Source organism: Geotrypetes seraphini, chromosome 8, assembly GCF_902459505.1.
Source record: "Geotrypetes seraphini chromosome 8, aGeoSer1.1, whole genome shotgun sequence".
In the NCBI taxonomy this organism is placed as follows: Eukaryota; Metazoa; Chordata; class Amphibia; order Gymnophiona; family Dermophiidae; genus Geotrypetes; species Geotrypetes seraphini.
Window position 1 is genome coordinate 74,314,270 of NC_047091.1, and position 13,002 is coordinate 74,327,271.

General features: G+C 42.0%; 1 protein-coding gene across 3 annotated transcripts in view; it reads right to left on the bottom strand.

The window, feature by feature from the left end:
* Positions 1 to 13,002, bottom strand: part of SIPA1 (signal-induced proliferation-associated 1) — a 116,134-nt gene that overhangs the window by 78,648 nt on the left and 24,484 nt on the right. Inside the window, exon 1 of one of the 3 annotated variants that reach the window (XM_033955913.1) lies at positions 10,469 to 10,585. The exons of the other annotated variants lie outside the window; for them this stretch is intronic. The gene's annotated coding sequence lies outside the window, so the exon portion shown is untranslated. Of the gene's footprint in view, positions 1 to 10,468; positions 10,586 to 13,002 lie in introns of those variants that run through there. 3 annotated transcript variants of the gene reach the window in all.

Genomic DNA, 13,002 nt, shown 5'->3' on the forward strand with positions numbered 1-13,002 from the left:
ACCCTACTGAAAAATGTACTCTTGTGTCTATGAAGAATCTTCATGAGGACAAAGCAGAGGCACAGCCTGTGACAGCACTGAGGTCACAACTGAAAGACAGGAGCTCTGGGGAGGATAAGTGACCATGCATAAAGACATGTCCCTGGCATCCATCCACCTCCTTGTGTTACCCCAGTCCACTGGCTGTGTTCTCACATTGAGTCTTAAGATACCACATTCCTTATGTTTCTCACAGGACTGTGGAGTCAGAGTCAGAAACACTTGTAGGTGGAGTCGGAACTACAGTCGGCAAAAATGTACCTACTCTGGCCCGATACTCAAAGCCAATCTAAATGACGTGTTGGGGTTTTATTTGCTGCTAATGCACAGAGGCTTTTGGCTGCTGCTTTACCACGAATGGAAGCAGTCACTGAAAGTCCTAAGCTAATGAGCTCGTCTTAACGCTAGCAAGCTCATTAGCAACTCCGTGCAATGTTCAGAACAACAGTGTATGGGCACTCTCTGCACTAATGACTAAAACTTACCGACAGCTCTGGTGTGGTCGGTAGGTTTTAGTTGTTAGGGAAAGATGACTTTTACAGCCATGCTAAGTGGCGTACTGAAGGAAGTTGGCATCCAGGGTGGAGGTGCCCAGCATCGCCAACCCGTGCACCCCCTGCCATCACTGTTCACCATGCTCTTTTCTGCTGCCTTGACCTCGCCACACCCTCTGCTCTTCAAGTTTCAAGTTTTATTGAATTTGATAAATCGCTTATTTCATACTAAGCGAGCAACAATTTAAAAAAAAATGCTGTACATAGCTTTAAAAGAGGTACAAAAAAACTTCTGACAGACAATACAGACAAACTAGAAAAACAATGGGAAGGGGTAAAGTAGGTTAAAGTTACATAGTGCATTTCTTGGAGGAGAAGAAAGTGAAAATATGATAGAGGAAAAAACATTAGGATTGGGGGTTAAGAAAAATCGTATTGAGAGGTAGTTAGGAATAAAAAGAAAGAAGGATTGTTTAAAATTTCTGATTAAAAAATTAAAAGTAATAAGTGAAAAAGTTTTAAATATTAAAAGAAGTTTTAAAAAGGAAAGTTTTTAAGTTAGATTTAAATAGGTTCAGGTCTTTGATTTCTCTAATATATAAAATATTCACCACTGCTCTGAAATTACCACTTCATGCCCTCCTCTTGTACTTTTTTTTTTTTTAATAAATCTTTATTGATTTTTAAACTTTGACAGTGCAATACAATTACTTGAGCATAAACATTTCATAAAATGTACTATTAAATATATAATTTATACATAAAACAATCAGTTTCTTCCCCCCTCCTCTCAATTATTAATATAAGACAACATATTATGTGATCACAATATTATAATTAATAAATTTTAATAATCAAAATACATTTCCCTCCTCCCCCCTGGATGTGTAAGGAAATACAACAACAACAACAAAAATACGTGACAATTATTGCAATGCAATAAATGCAATCAATAGGCTCCATACTCTATTAAATGTACTACTAAACCCCAAACACTCCGCATTCATTCTCTCATATTTATAGGTGGTATAAACATTTGTCCACCAAAATGTGTAATTCAGTCTGTCGTAGCTCTTCCAATTATGTGTAACCATTTGAATAGCTATTCCCGTCATGATCAAAAAAAGATGACTTATATTTATCCAAAGAAGGCTTAACGTGTAAAAGCGTACCACAAATTATGGCTTCATAGGTTAAGGGAATTGCTGAATCAAGAATAAGATTAATTTGTCCCCAAATTGACTTCCAGAAACTAAGTATCAAAGGACAATAATATAACAGATGATCCAAAGTCCCTATATCATTATGACAATGCCAGCATCTATTAGACCTGGAACTAATCTGCAGGATAGTATGACGCAGGATCTGCTTACGTTGGAAAACTGGTCCTCGACATGGCAGCTGGGCTTCAACGCTAAGAAATGTAAGGTTATGCATCTCGGCAGCAGAAATCCATGCAAACCTTACACCTTAAATGGAGAAACACTAGCTAGGACTTCAGAAGAAAGAGACTTGGGAGTAATCATCAGTGCAGACATGAAGGCTGCCAAACAAGTAGAGAAGGCCTCATCCAAAGCAAGGCAACTTATGGGATGTATCAATAGAAGCTTCGTTAGCCGCAAACCTGAAGTCATAATGCCACTGTACAGAACCATGGTGAGATCTCATCTGGAATACTGTGTGCAATTCTGGAGGCCACATTACCGTATAGAAGTGCTTAGAGTTGAGTCGGTTCAGCGGATGGCCACTAGGATGATCTCAGGGCTCAAGGGTCTCTCGTACGAAGAAAGACTAAACAAATTGCAGCTCTACACTCTAGAGGAACGCAGGGAAAGAGGGGGACATGATTGAGACATTTAAATACATCACGGGACGTGTCGAGGTGGAAGAAGACATCTTCTTTCTCAAAGGACCCTCGGTCACAAGGGGGCATCCGCTCAAACTCAGAGGAGGGAAATTTGATAGTGACGTAAGGAAGTATTTCTTCACAGAAAGGGTTGTAGATCACTGGAACAAGCTTCCAGTGCAGGTGATCAAGGCCACCAGCGTGCTTGACTTTAAGAATAAATGGGACATCCTAGTGGGATCCCTACGAGGGTCAAGTTAAGGAACTAGGTCATTAGTACTCAGACTTAATGGGGTGGGCAGACTTGATGGGCTAAAGCCCTTTTCTGCCGTCATCTTTCTATGTTTCTATGAACTGTCTTGTACCTTTTTACCATCTTCGCTGGCATGAAGCAGGCTGGATTAGCCACTGCTTGCGCCAGCTGAGGCTTCCTCCTGCCACTTCCTGGCCCTGCACATAGGAAGTGATGTCAAAGGAAGTTTGTCAATCAATAGGATTTCATGTTTACGCATATGCGGATGATATTCAACTTCTGCATCCATTAGATCCCAACAGTACTTCAGACATTACATCAATAAATAATAAACTTGAACAAATTCATCAATGGTTAGATAGAAATAGGTTGGCCCTCAATATTGAAAAAACAAAAACATTACTTTTTCCTTGGAAAGAAACTTCTAAAATTATTACTCCTATTATTATAAAAAACATTCCTCTTCAAATAGTTGACAGTATTAAAATTCTAGGAGTGACATTTGATAGCAAATTAACCTTCCATGAACATATAAGCAATATCATTAAATCTTCATTTTATAGACTTCGTCAAATACGTTCTCTCTCGCAATATCTTTCTTCTAAATCATTAAATATCTTGGTGCACTCTTTAATAATTTCCAAAATTGATTATTGCAATGCCCTCTTTCAAGGGATTACACAAAAAGAAATAAGAAGATTACAAATAATTCAAAACACCGCCATCAAACTAATAACAAAAAAGAAAAAATTTGATCATGTAACGCCACTTCTCAAAAATGCCCACTGGCTTCCAGTATCGCACAGAATAACTTATAAAATATGTCTGCTCACTTTTAAAGCAATGCTTTATAAAACTCCGGCCTTTATCTATAGAACTCTAATTCCCTACTCTACTAATAGATCATTAAGATCCAACGAACAACATTTACTTACAGTTCCTTCTCTTAAAATTATAAATACAAGAAGACAATTCATTTTTTCAGTTACAGCGCCACAAATATGGAATTCCTTGCCAATCTATTTAAGAAATGAACAAGATATTGATAAATTTAAGATCAACCTAAAAACGTTCCTTTATAAAGACGCTTTCGATTAAGTACTTATAAATAAGAACACAATGATGCATCAATCTTAATTCCCAACCTCATGTTTTGACCCTACCCCTCCTTTTATTGAATTTTGTATTTCTTATCCCTTTTCCCTTTTATTCATGTCATGTCAAGTATGTATATAGTATAAATTTATTGATTATCGATAATTAATGTTTGAGATTATATGTAATTTTAATTTTATTTTGTTTTAATAAGGTAATTTTGTATCCACTCTTATTACTTTGTATTAATGTTCATCGCTTTGAAAATATGACAAAGCGATCAATCAAAAATTTAATAAACTTGAAACTTGAAACTTGAAGGACGAGGCCAGTGCGAGCAGTGTGTAGGACAGCCTGCTCACCACTGGCAAAGTTGTAAAGAGATATGGGGGCGCAGCGATGTCAGGGCAACAGGAATGAGCAGGGTGCAAAGAGGAGAGGCGCCAGTGCCCCCGCCAAGTTGGTGTCTGGGGTAGCCCACACACCCTGCCTCTGCTTACTATGCTACTGGCCACGTTTGCCTCCTAACCTCTCCTCTGTTGGCAGCAGCAGCTTTTTCTCTCACCCCCCCCCCCCCACCACACTTGCCCCATCACTTCCTACTTCCACCCCCTGCAGATCCGTTTTCTTGCTTCTCCCTTCATTGGCCATGTGCGGTGCAGATATTGAGGCATGCGCCAAGAAGATCTGAGTCCTTTACCGACCAATGCTCAACACTAACACCGTACATATAATTTGCATGCTGTTAGGGTTGAGCAAAAAAAAAAAATCAATGCTACACCCATTTTCTTCCAGCACTTTTGAGGCTAGCATTGGAGTTCTGTGCATCTCCCCTTCCAACTCCAGCTTCAGACAAAAAAAAGACAATATGTGCTAAATTTATTTCTTTGTACTTTTATATATATATATATATATATATATATATATATATATATATATATATATATATATATATATATGTATATATATATATATATATATATATATATATATATATATATACACACATACTTTTGTTCTGGATCTAAAGTTATATTTATCAGTACTTTAGAACCAGAACAAAACATTTTGGGCCTCTTTTACAAAGCCACACAGTAGCACGGCAAATGTACTGATGCCGGCTTTCAGACTGTTCCAGTGTCCCTAAACTTATCCTGGCAGCTTCCAAGTCAGTCAGGTATTCAGAGATCCACAATGTTATTTTATCATCTTATATCCCTCCCGATCCTCCTAAGGTAGGAGGAGTTCTAGGCGGGTTACAAATATTATTACATAGCACTTTGTATACATCACATCAGTGTGTTGCAAACCTTTTCAAGCCGCGGCACACTAAACTCAGGTCCGCGGCTCGAGGTCCTCCGGGCATGCGCGGACATTGACATGATGATGTCATGTGCATGTGTGATGTCATCACGTCGATGTCCATGAATGCCTGGAGGCTCTCCAGACGGGGCCCTGAGCTTGCTCAACCTAAAATTGGTACGCTGGGTGGGGGGGGGGGGGGGTGAAAAGAGATGGCACAGAGAGGATGAGAGTTGACGGCGCTGGTTGACTGCCTACAAGACGTGCCTCTCACTACCAGAGGCACATTCTGTAGGTAATCAGCCGGCACCTCTCCTCCTCGCTGGCGTCTCACGGCATACCCAGAATCTCACCGCAGCACAGTGTTTGTGATACACTGCAATACATAATAACAGTCAGGATTGCTGTCGCAGCAGACATTTAAGCACATAAAGTTAACAATATTGTATTCATAGTGGTTATTTTTAGTTTTATAGGGTAAATCTTTGGTGGAGTCTAATTTAAATTGCATCCCTCACTGAGGTTTGTGAAGAGCCATGTTTTCAGTTGTTTTCTGAAAGTGGTATATTCAGTAATAGTTTGGATCACTGTGGGAAGAGAATTCCAAACGTTTGCTGTTTGATAGTAATGAATAATCATGACAGAAACTGGCACAGAGTGGAGGTGGCGCATGCCAGTCTCTCTCATAAATATTCATGGTGAAAATCCGGATAATCTGATTGGCTGGGGAGCCCCCAGGAAAGTTTGAGAACCACTAAACTATTCACAATGAATATGTATAAGATTGATATGCCTGTAATGGAGGCAATGTATGTAAGCCTCTCTCATTCATATTCACTGAAAACAGTCTAAAAAAAAAAAAAAAATCATACTGGGTGGGGTTGGGGGCTCCACAACCGGCATGAGAAACTCCAAACAGTTTTCTTCGATGAAAAACTGGCCCCCTCCTCATGACCTATCATGGCCTTGCCATATTAAACTCAGAACCTCTGATTTGCCTTTTTTTTGGTCTATGTGCCTTGTCAGTCTGTCATGACTAGACTGTAAGTTCCAAGCAGCAGAAGCTGTCTCTGTAAAGCACTATATTAACCTTGCAGTGCTACACAAATGCTTACAATAATACAAATACATGTCCTTCCCATGTTATACCTTTGAAACGAATGGCATAGGCTAGATTCAAACCCTACTGGTGACCCTGGGCAAGTCACTTAATCCCCCCCCCCCATTTCCCCAGGTACATTAGATAGATTGTGAGCCCACTGGGTCAGACAAGGAAAAATGCTTGAGTACCTGAATAAATTCATGTAAACCGTTCTGAGCTCCCCTGGGAGAACGGTATAGAAACGTGAATAAATAACTTTGTATCATCCTCAAATTTAATCACCTCACTCGTCGTACCAATGTCTAGATCATTTATAAAGATGTTGAAGAGCATGGGTCCAAGCACCGAGCCCTGCGGCACCCCACTGGTGACGCTCTTCCAGTCCGGGTAAATGGACAATTCTCAGACTGGAAGAGCGTCACCAGTGGGATGCCGCAGGGCTCAGTGCTTGAACCCGTGCTCTTCAACATCTTTCTAAATGATCTAGACATTGGTATGACGAGTGAGGTGATTAAATTTGCGGACGATACAAAGTTATTCAGAGTAGTGAAGACACAGGGGGATTGCGAAGATCTGAAACATGACATAATCAGGCTCAAGTAATGGGCATCAACATGGCAGATGAAGATCAACGTGGATAAGTGTAAAGTGATGCATATAGGTATCAAAAATCTCATGCACGAATACAGGATGTCCGGGGCAGTACTTGGAGAGACCTCCCAGGAAAGACTTGGGAGTTATGGTCGACAAGTCGATGAAGCCGTCCACGCAATGTGTGGCGGTGGCAAAAAGGGCGAAGAGAATGCTAGGAATGATAAAGAAGGGGGATCACGAACAGATCGGAGAAGGTTATCATGCCGCTGTACCGGGCCATGGTGCACTCTCACCTGGAGTACTGCGTCCAGCACTAGTCGCCGTACATGAAGAAGGACACGGTACTACTCGAAAGGGTCCAGAGAAGAGCGACTAAGATGGTTAAGGGGCTGGAGGACTTGCCGTACAGCGAAAGATTAGAGAAACTGGGCCTCTTCTCCCTTGAGCAGAGGGATTGAGAGGGAACATGATTGAAACATTCAAGGTACTGAAGAGAATAGACTTCGTAGATAAGGACAGGTTGTTATCCCTCTCCAAGGTAGGGAGAACGAGAGAGCACTCTCTAAAATTAAAAGGGGATAGATTCCGTACGAATGTAAGGAAGTTCTTCTTCACTCAGACAGTGGTAGAAAACTGGAACGCTCTCCCGGAGTCTGTCGTAGGGGAAAACACCCTCCAAGGATTCAAAACAAAGTTAAACACGTTCCTGCTGAACCAGAACATACGCAAGTAGGGCTAGTCTCAGTTAGGGCGCTGGTCTTTGACCAAGGGCCGCCGCACAAGCGGACTGCTGGGCACGATAGACCACTGGTCTGATCCAACAGCGGCAATTCTTATGTTCTAAAGAAAATGAATTCATACCCCAAACCAATTCACAGCTCAAAACTTGAGTTCTAAGCTCCTTGTGGATGAGATAGGATCACAAAACCCTCCTCTCCACTTGCATAACTCCATAGGAGACATGTTGGTGTGCTCTCTTTACATCATGCCCCTGCCAGTAATATTGTCTAGTTTACAATTGTCAGAAAGCGAGCCCTAATCCCAGCTCAGTCCAGGAATGGTACCGGCTTCTTAAATAACTACTCCCCAGATGTTTCACCTCCAAGAGCAGGCGAAAAAGTGTGAAGAGCGCTAAGTCAAGAAGCAGACAAGTCTATTTTAAGATTTTGTGGGTTTACAGTGAGGCGAGACATTCTCTCAAGAACTCTTCCAACTCAAAGGCCGAGGTGTCGCTTACACTTCTGCTCTTGCGGGCGAGTCTTTGAAATCTGTCTATTGAAAGAGGAAGTAATATATGGGGGCTGGGGGATGTAATGATAAAGGGTTTGATGCAACATGATGGTGGGAAAGGGTTATGAAAAGTCAACAGAAAATGTTCTTTAAAACTCTTGCGCCCTTGTAGATTTCCTATGCAGTAGCCACCTGCTGGGTCCTCTCGACACATGTACAGCTTATATATGTCCTCCAGGTTTGCCAAGGAAGAATTTGGTGGTCTCATCTTAGTCTTCCCTCAAGACCCACTTGCTCTCAACCCCCCACCACCTTCATGTTGGGCTTGCTTCAGCTGCGGCTCCCTTCATCAAAGAAGCTTAGGAGCACTGACTGGATTAATCTCCATCTCATCTTGGCTGTGAAAGCCTTTTTTCTGCTCAGCGTGCTCTCCCACTCCCACCCGGCTCTGTTCCCCTGCAGTCAGCCTACAGTCACTGGTGCTTTGGGAGCAGGACGGTTTTATCCTTACTGGGAGGAGGAGAAATCAACTTCCATAAAACTAGGCCCTGTCTGCTTCCAGAATGAAGAGACATCACCAGGGTAAGGGTGCCAGCAGCCCTTGAGTCATAGGAGGAGAGAGAAGGGATAGATGGGGGGAAATTATTAATACCCAAGGCCAGGTAAGGGAAGAACAGAGATTATATACAAGAACTGCCCAGCAGAGAGAGAAAGGCATCCATAGTAAAAGGAAAGATCATATTGCTTCTCTTTTCAAAGCATTTTGTCCCACCCAAAGGCTGTTTTTCTGCTGACTGCCTGGAGCAGCTGCTGCCAGAGGTTGCTGCAGCTGTGCTGGAAGATGCCCAGAAGACCTGCCTTTGTGTTTTCTGCCTTTTTGCATATTAACAGCTGCACCAGTCTCTACAGTCTTTGTGAAATAATACCCACCCTTTCCCACCACTGGAAGAGTCTGATAAGTACAGGGAGGGTCTGGCTCACTATCAGCCCCCTCAAGCCTACACAGCAGCATGAAAACAAATATTAGGTAGGGAAGACAGTTTTACTGGATTGCATTTAATGCATGGCTAATTACTGCCTGTTTCCATCCTAGAGGAGGCTGTACTTCCAAAGCAAGGTATTGTCTTCCCCTGTGATGTATCTTGATTCTGCTCCCTGCTGTGATCCAGGAACTGTATCTGTATTTCCTGCCAAGCACAAAGGAAATGGTCTGATACCATCTATTTACCATGGGGGTAATGGGAAGGCAAAAACAGAGAGAATAAATATTTGGGACCCAGAAGCACAAAAAGAACTGCACCGAGACCGGGCTCTAAGGCCTAGATTCACTAAACTCACAGATCTGGATCGTTGTTGGGTGATTCTTGGCCGAGTTTTGCCGAGTGACCGATTCACAACAGATTCTGCATGCAAATGATCTGATCGGATGCACGCCCATGGATCGCTGCAGAGCGATCGAGATGCATGCGCAGATGATCCTTGTTGGTTGCAGATGCAATTGGCGTATGCACATGCACTAGCTCTTCTCATAAGCAAACTCAAAATAAAAGGGAAGGGGTGGCTGCAATTTACTTGCTGGCCCTACGAGTGGACATTTTAAAAGGAATGATTTCAATTTTTGTGCAGCCACGCTTTATGTGCAGCCAGATTATGGAACAGAACACGCTTTAAACCCGCAGGTTAAAACTATGGGCTCATACTGCGCTTTTTGCAGAATATATGCAACCTTGATCCTGAGATTTCAGGGTGGAAGAGAGCAGGAGAGTCGGCAAGGACAGTAAGCGACTGGTCCTGAAGAGTTGCTTCATTTTGGATCGGAAAACCCAATCGGTGTTTCTTCTTCTGCTTAGGGAATCGATGGCTTCCTACTTATGCATGCCATTTCCCTTCATTTGCATGGGTGGATAGTAAGATGTGACCTGTATCCAATATAAATCATAATCAGACCTGTTTAAAAAGAATAAAGAAAATTCTTTCAACTAACCCAACTCAAGTCCTCAAAATATAGGTCTAAGATTACATTTAAGCGAACAAAAGAAAAATAATATAAGAAGATAAGTTACAAACAGTTTATATGAATTATAGAGCTGTTGGTTTCTCTTTATCCAGTCGAGACATGGCCAGAAACCTTCATTCCAGCGAAGTTTATCTTTCACCTGTCATTAGCAAGGGGGGGGGGAGACAGTTCCTGCCTTCATTTGATTCACCTTACCTCTCATGGGGAATGGAGGGCAGAGCGCCTTTGTTCTAGGTAATGAGTTTACACTGTGGAAACACTGGGGCCTTTTCTAAAGAAGTGCTCATCTGTTAGGATCAGGCATGGAGCCTAATGGTTAAAGCAGTGGGCTGAGAACCAGAAAGCCTGGTTCAAATCCCACTGTGGCATCTTGTGATTTTGGGCAAGTAACAACCCTGGATTGTCTCCAGTACAACCTTAGATTTCAAATCCTCAGGAGATAGGGAAATACTTGTGTAACTCGCCTCAAATTCCTCAGCTTGCGTTTCTCCCATACCTGCTCTTAGGAGAGTGCACCACCCTTAATTCTGAAGAGTTTATCTCACACCTAGCCTTGCCAGCTGGCCGCAGAGTCCCCAAACCAGTTTGATCCAGTCCTGGATTTACACCATTGAATACAGGGAGTTGCAGTCCTCCTGCTTTTCTAAGGAAATGTATAGGCAATCAGAATTACAAGTCCATATCCATATGGCCTCTTGTCTAATCAACGTGACATGTGGCTTCAATTATGACACAGTATACATGTGAACTACCCAGATCCAACTAAATTGAAATCCACACCTGATATTCTTTTACAATCTAAATTGATTAATGCTCAAAAGGTGCAGCTTCTAAATGGTATGCAATACTAAAACAGACCTCTTCTATTTCTACATCATAATTGATGAGGTCAAGGCATTCTGAACTGAAATTTGAGGCAGATGATGATGTCTGGCAAAAGGTATGGACCCGTTTAAATCTATACGATCCAGAGCGGTATTATAGTCGACATACTTCCTTTTGCATAGATCTCATTGGACCCCCAAATAGATTAGTCAAACTCTCATAGGACACTTCTGATCTTTGTTGGTCTTGTAAGAAAACTGTAGGAACATTATCTCACATGATATTTCACTGTATATTGGAATAATGTTTGGAACACCATCTCATCCATCTTGAATATAAAAGCTCTTTTACATCTTAAGATCATTATACTGGGTCATCATGGTCTGCTCAACATTTTACTATTTTTGGCTATTAAAAATATTTTACACTGCTAAAAAGACTTATCTAAAGTGGAATATGTTGTATGGTGGAATACAGTTATCTTCCACAACCAAATATGAGAGTGTTATAGCTGAAAAACACAATTCTACAGTACATTTCTCAAAGTATGGGACCCTGTTCAGTCTTATTGTATTACTGACCATTGATGTATTAAGGCTATTGTCTGTGTCATCCCTTCAAAATTTGACTTGGCTAATTGTTGTTATGTGATGCTTACTGGGGGACCTCCCCTTTTGGGTTTTTTCTACTACTATACCTGACGATATATTTTTATGCTAACATTTTAAGCTGGTTTTGTGCTACGAGTTTGATATGTTTTGACTAGTTATAACATGATTAAAACACTGATTTATACAGGTTTTAATGTAGCTTGTCTGTAACATGCCCTGCTTCCATTTCTGTACTTACATTTTTTGTTATGTTTGGATTTATATCATATCTATGGTATAATGTTATGTTATTTCACTATTATGACTTAAAATTTCAATTTAACCCCCCCCCCCAAAAAAAAAAAAAATAAAAAAAAATTACAAGTCCCTTTGCCTGTCATAGAGTAAACCCAGAACTGGATCAATCCTGTCAGGAAAATCTGAAGCCAGTTGATAATCTAGGGTGACCACGTTACCCATCCCAGAAGGGAAACTTTTTGGTCAGTCCTGGATTTCTGCCAACCTCATCCTGGTGCATTATGGGACCTGCAGCACTGATTTCAATGATTCGATCTATTGAAATCAGTGCTGCAGGTCCTATAATGCGCCAGGATGAGGTTGGTAGAAATCCAGGACTGATCAAAAAGTATCCCTTCTGGAATGGGTAGCCTGTTACCCTATGGCAATCCTACTCACACCAGGACTTCTTTTTGGAATGAGCGTGGGGCACCTTTATGCCTGGCACTATGGCATACTGACAGGAGGATTGGGAGTGGGCCGTGGCTCCCAAGCATCAGCCTCAGGGGGCACTGGAAGGTTAAACACAAAAACATGGGACCTTTGTAATGTGGCTTTTGTTGTAGAAGGCGGGATCACAAATGTAAATGTTGGCTCCAGGTGCTGCAGACCCATAGTACACCACTTCCTGGCATTAATCTCCAGGGGACGTGGAGGTCTGCCTCTTGCATCCCATCCTTTACTGAACACAAGGGCTTGGACTCCATAGGGTTACCATATGGCTCCAGAAAAAGGAGGACTGAATGAGACATCCACGTTTTACTTCCGTTGCTTTCAAGGGAAGTAAAATCCAGATGTCTCAATTCGTCTTCTTTTTTCTGGAGCCATATGGTAACTGTAGCTTGCAGCCACAGGCTCTGCTACTGAATGTATGCACAACTCTTGTGCAGTCTGGAGCACGATGCTCTGATGGCTAAACATGTATTACTGAGACTTTCTGAGTGGGGCGCTGGGGAAGCCTAAAACCTATGCATGAGTCCTAAATCAGAATGTCCCAAGTGTCCCTTTATTCTTCAGCTTTGCCCTGGATGGGAATAGAAAGGTCACAAAGAGGAACCCAGCAGCAGATGAGCCCCAGATATCTGGGTGGTGGTAAAGTGCGCCCTGGGATAGGATCCCACATCCTCCTATGCTGGAACCACCCAACACCCACAACAGATGCTCTGTAGTCAGCTGCTTAAAAAGAAAATAGTCAATGGTTTCATCTCCTTCACTTAGCATCCCTTTTCTGTCACCACATCGAGCTACAGCCTACTTTGCCAGAGGGAGCTCCCAGGGAAGGACCTCGTTGTAGAGAAGATCCAGACCACTGGGTATC